This window comes from Sapajus apella, unplaced genomic scaffold (assembly GCF_009761245.1).
Source record: "Sapajus apella isolate SASKATOON/1434 unplaced genomic scaffold, GSC_monkey_1.0 scaffold88, whole genome shotgun sequence".
NCBI classification, from domain to species: Eukaryota; Metazoa; Chordata; class Mammalia; order Primates; family Cebidae; genus Sapajus; species Sapajus apella.
The window spans coordinates 5,540,196-5,545,925 of record NW_022437028.1 but is presented as its reverse complement, the minus strand read 5'-3'; positions in this window follow the sequence as shown (position 1 = coordinate 5,545,925).

Genomic DNA, 5,730 nt, shown 5'->3' with positions numbered 1-5,730 from the left:
CTTGAGAGGCTGAGTCGGGAGGATTGCTTGAACCTGGGAGATCCAGACTGCAGTGAGCCAAGTCCTCAGCGGTCTGAGGACCCAGTGAGCCACTGCACTCTAGCCTGGGCGACAGAGTGAGACCCTGTCTGGAAAAAAAAAAAACAAAACCTGTTTCTGATGGGATGGGGTGTCCGAGGTGTCCTTACAGGCCTGCCCCCACCCCCAGGCCCACACCCAGGCCCTGGGTCCACAGCGCATGGCACCTGGCAGGCAGGAGAAGGTACAGAGGGAGGAGGAGGTCTGGATCTCTGCGGTGATGCAGTGCAGGGACGACAGAACCCCAGATGCCGTGAAGTCAGCGGATTGAGGACCCAGGTGAGTGTCTCCTCCTTGGGGTGTTCAACTCTCATTTCCAGAGGACCTCATTCAACAGATATGACCTGAGCTCTGTGCTGAGGGCATGGTAATGAACTGGACCCAGCCTGGGGACAAGGGAGTGGGAGATGACAGGGCGGGTTAGGTGGGTGTGCCCTGGAGGGGGTGATGGCCAAGTCAGGTCCTAGCATTGAGTTAGCTGGAGTTAGGTGAGATACAGCTGGGGTATACCAGGTGCAGGGACCCTTGAGGAGTGACCTGCAGACTCTGGGTCCTGCCCGCAGTCAGTGGGACTGCAATGCAGTGAAAGGCTGGTGTGGGACGTGCCATGGGGAACCCCTGGGAGGCCAGACCTGCAATGTGCTGGTGTAAGGAGGACCAAGGGCTGCTGCTTACAAGTCAAAGAGGGGGTGACCTGGAGACGGGGGGGCTCTTTTTTTTCTTTTCTTTTCTTTTTTTTTTTTTTTTTTTTTTGTTTCTTGAGACGGAGTCTTGCTCTGTCACCCAGGCTAGAGTGCAATGGTATGATCTCGGCTCACTGCCTCCTCTGCCTCCCGTGTTCAACTGATTCTCCTGCCTCAGCCTCCTGAGCAGCTGGAATTACAGGCACACACCACCACATCCGACTAATTTTCGTATTTTTAGTAGAGATGGGGTTTCGCCATGTTGGTCAGGCTGGTCTCGAACTCCTGACTTCGTGATCTGCCCTCCTAGGCCTCCCAAAGTGCTGGGATGACAGGCGTGAACCGTGGTGCCCGGCCCAGGTGCAGCTCTTTTAAGGCTCCTGCTGGGCTGGGTGCAGTGGGTCATATCTGTCATCCCAGCACTTTGGGAGGCTGAGGCAGGAGGATCGATTGAGCCTAGAAGTTTGAGACCAGCCTGGGCAACATGGCAAAAGCCCGTCGCTACAAAAAATATTTAATACAAGGCTGTGGTAGCTTGAGCCTGTGGTCGCAGCTACTCAGGAAGCTGAGGTGGGAGGATGGCTTGTGACTCTGGGAGGCAGAGGTTGCAGTGAGCCAAGGTTGAGCCTGGGCGACAGAGTGAGACATCTCAATAAAATAAAATAAAATAAAGCTCCGGCTGTGACAACGTGAGGCCACTAAGCCCTCATAGGAGGCTGGGAAGAACTTGGTGCGAGGCTGGGGACAGAGGGGCGCCCCCCACCCTACAGATGTCCTGCCAGAGCGAGGACAGTGGAGGCAGGTACCCTTGTCTCCACCCCTGGCAGACATCACTGGGGCCAGGTGAGGGGCTGGGGCAAGTGCTACCTGCCCCTTGGACCAGAGACTGACCCCTGCCTGGAGGGATTGAAAGGAGACAGTGGAGAGGAAGAGGCTGTGCGGGCAGGGAGCTGGGCAGCCCGCTTCTGTCCTGCACGCGCACCCCGGCTGATGGAGGACGTGGTCCGCGGAGGCCCAAGGTCACAGCCCACCTGCCAGGCCTTGCTGGCTTTGGGCCTCACACCTGGAGAAGCAGGTGGGCCAGAGCCAGGGTCCTGCGTAGGCTTCAGTGGCTGGGCTGGGGCCAGGCCAGCCAAGCAGGGTCGAGAAAGTCCCCAGAACACCCTGGGGACCATCTCTCCCAGAGCCTCCCCCAGGCAGGGGCCCCAGTGCAGCTTGCTGGCCCCAGGGGCTGGCCAGGGAGTCAGGACACGTTCCCTGGGGACCCCTGGGACTAGCACAGCCTCCAAGAAGGTGGGCTCCCGGCCCGGAGCTGGGGGGGGGCTCTGGGCCATCTGAGGCTCGGGCTGCAGGGATCCCGGGTCCTGCCGGGTCCCCTGGCCCCTCTCTGGTCCGGGCAGGGCAGCGGGAGGGAGGACGGAGGTGGGGGGCGCTGGGGCCTCTTTCCTGGTCGCCCGGAGGCAGCTGAGGTTATTTTTTCCCCCTCGCCGCTGCTGAATTTCCCTCCGAGTTGGATAAATAAGCAGCAGAGTCCAACGTCAACGAAACAGGAGCTCGCTCGGCCGCACAAAAGCCGCTTTGAGCAGCGGCGGCGCCTCCGGGCCTGTCCCGTGGCCGTGGCCGTGGCTCCCGAGCAGCCCCACGCTGCCATCACGGCCTCGGAGGCCTCCTCCCCCCAGAACTCCCACACTTGTCCACTTCTCTTTTTTTATTTCTAATTTAATTTTTTTTTTAAAGAGATGAGTTCTCGCTCTGTCTCCCAGGCTGGAGAGCAGTGATACCATCACAGGTCACTGTAGCCTCGACCCCCCAGGCTCAGGTGATCCTCCCACCTCAGCCTCCCGAGTAGCTGGGACTACAGGTGTGAGCCATGGAGCCTGACTATGTCCTCTTCTGGTCCCTGCCTGTTCCCTGCAGAACCTATGCTGGTCTTTTGCCCCCACGGTACTCTGTGCAAACCCAATTAAGCATTCCCTCCCTTAAAACCTTCAGTGGGCCAGGCGCGTGGCTCATCCCAGCACTTTGGGAGGCGGAGGAGTGCGGATCACGACGTCAGGAGATCAAAACCATCCTGGCCAACACGGTGAAACCCCATCTCCACTAAAAATACCAAAAAAATTATCCGGGTGTAGTGGTGCGCGCCTGTAGTCTCAGCTACCGGGGAGGCTGAGGCAGGAGAATCACTTGAACCCAGGAGGCAGAGGTTGCGGTGAGCCGAGATCGCACCACTGCACTCCAGCCTGGGCCACACAGCAAGACTCTGTCTCAAAGAAAAAAAAAAAAAAGCCTCTGTGTCTCCTCCCTGCCGGAGAGAAGATCATGGCTTTCCAGACCGCACCATGAGCCCCAGCTTCCTGCTCTGTTGCCCAGAGCTGCTTCCTGTTTCTTTTCCTGCCAGTGCCTTCGCAGAGGCTGGTCCCTGTGTCAGTGACACACTTCTCTCTCTTCTCCCTGGCTCCCACTCGGTACTGAGACTCAGCTCCTGCATCGTCTTTTCTGATTCCAGCCCCCACAGTGTCTCTAGCTCATCACAGGCATCAGCTGACACCAGAGTGGTCACTGCTCTGTCTGGGACTCCAGCTGACCTTGAGCCACCCCAGGGGGGGAGCGGAATCTTTTTTTTTTTTTTTTTTGACACAGAGTTTTGCTCTTGTCACCCAGGCTGGAGTGCAGTGGTGTGATCTCAGCTCACTGCAACCTCCGCCTCCCGGGTTCAAGCGGTTCTCCTGCCTCAGCCTCCTGAGTAGCTGGGATTACAGGCATGAGCCACCTTACCTGGCTAATTTTGTATTTTTAGTAAAGTCGGAGTTTCTCCATGTTGCTCAGGCTGGTCTCAAATTCCCCACCTCAGGTGATCCGCCCACCTCGGCCTCCCAAAGTGCTGGGATTACAGGCGTGAGCCACCGAACCTGGCCCTCACAGCGTCTCTCGCTCATCACAGGCATCAGCTGACGCCAGAGTGGTCACTGCTCTGTCTGTGACTCCAGCTGACCTTGAGCCACCACAGGGCAGGAGCTGAATCTTTTTTTTTTTTTTTTTTAACAGATGGGGTCTTGCTGCGTGCCCAGACTGGAGTGCAATGGCAAGATCATAGCTCACTGTAGCCTCAACCTCCTGTCCAAGCCATCCTCCCACCTCAGCCTCCCGAGTAGCTGGAACTGCAGGTATGTGCCACCGTGCCTTGCTAATTAAAAAAAAAATGTAAAGATGGGGTCTCACTGTGTTGCCCAGGGTGGTCTCAAACTCCTGGCCTCAAGTGATCTTCCCACTTCAGCCTCCCAAAGCACTGGGATTCAGGCATGAGCCACTGTGCCCAGCCAGGTCCCAAACTTGGCTCATCTTGTGTCCCCAGAACCCAGTCTAGTCCGTGCTGTGTGTTGCAAGAGGCACAAAAGGGTCATTGCCTGGCATGCAGTAAGCGATCACTTAACGTCTCCTATTAAAAAGTGACATAAAATCAGGCAGAGGTTGCAGTGAGCCCAGATCGCGCCATTGCACTCTAGCTTGGGTGACAGAGTGAGACTCCATCACACACACAAAAAAAGGTGACATAAAATCATAGTAACGTTACATTCTATATAACAAATGCAAACTCATCTGTCATGACAACATGCAGCGCAGTGATTGGCTGCCTGACTACAGACGCAGGGAAGGGGCGAGAGGGCACAAGGAAACTTTTGGTGGAATGAATATACTCACTGTCCTTTTTTTTTTTTAAGATAGAGTCTCACTCTGTCACCCAGGCTGGAGTGCAGTGGCACAATCTTGGCTCACTGCAACCTCCACCTCCTGGGTTCAAGCAATTCTCCTGCTTCAGCCTCCCAAGTAGCTGGGATTACGGGCGCCCACCACCATGCCCAGTCAATGTCTTAAAAAAAAAAAAAAAAATTCTGGGCCGGGCGTGGTGGCTCATGCCTGTAATCCCAGCACTTTGGGAGGCCAAGGTGGGTGGATCATGAGGTCAGGAGTTCAAGACCAGCCTGGCCATCACAGTGAAACGCTGTCTATACTAAAAATACAAAAATTAGGTGGGCGTGGTGGTGCACGCCCATAATCCCAACTACTCCGGAGGCTGAGGCGGGAGAATTGCTTGAACCGGGAGCCAGAGGTTGCAGTGAGCCAAGACCATGCCACTGCACTTCAGCCTGGGTGACAGAGCAAGACTCCGTCTCAAAAAAAGAGAAAAAAATTCATGGTGTTATCACTTGCTCAAGTTGCTTCAACTCTCTCTAAGTATCAATGTCTTCATCTAAAAATGAGAATCAAAGGTAACCACCAGCCAGGTGGAGTGGCTCACGTCTGTAATTTTAACACTTGGGGAAGCTGAGGTGGGTGGATCACTTGAGCTCAGGAGCGACCAACATGGTGAGACCAGCCTGGCCAACACGGTGTAACCCCGTCTCTACTAAAAATACAAAAATTAGCCAGGCATGGTAGTATATGTCTGCAATCCCATCTACTCGGGAGGCTGAGGCAGGAGAATCGCTTTAACCCGGGAGGCGGCAGTTGTAGTGAACCAAGATCACGCCACTACACTGCAGCCTTGGTTACAGAGCGAGACTCCGTCTCAACAAAAACAAACAAATAAATAATCACCTCATAAGATATTATAAGGATTAAATGAGATACAAATTATTATTTAATAAATGGCACTTTTTTAAAATTTTTTTTTTTTTGAGACAGAGTCTCACTCTGTCCCCCAAGCCAGAGTGCAGTGGCACAATCTCAGCTCACTTCAAGCTCTGCCACCGCCTGGGTTCAAACGATTATCCTGCCTCAGCCTCCCAAGTAGCTGGGACTACAGGCGTGTGCCACCACACACTTATTCTTTTGTATTTTTAGTAGAGACAGGGTTTCACCATCTTGGCCAGGCTGGTCTTGAACCCCTGACCTCATGATCCACCCGTCTCAGCCTCTCAAAGTGCTGGGATTACACTGCACCCGGCCTATAAATGGTAGTTATTATTAA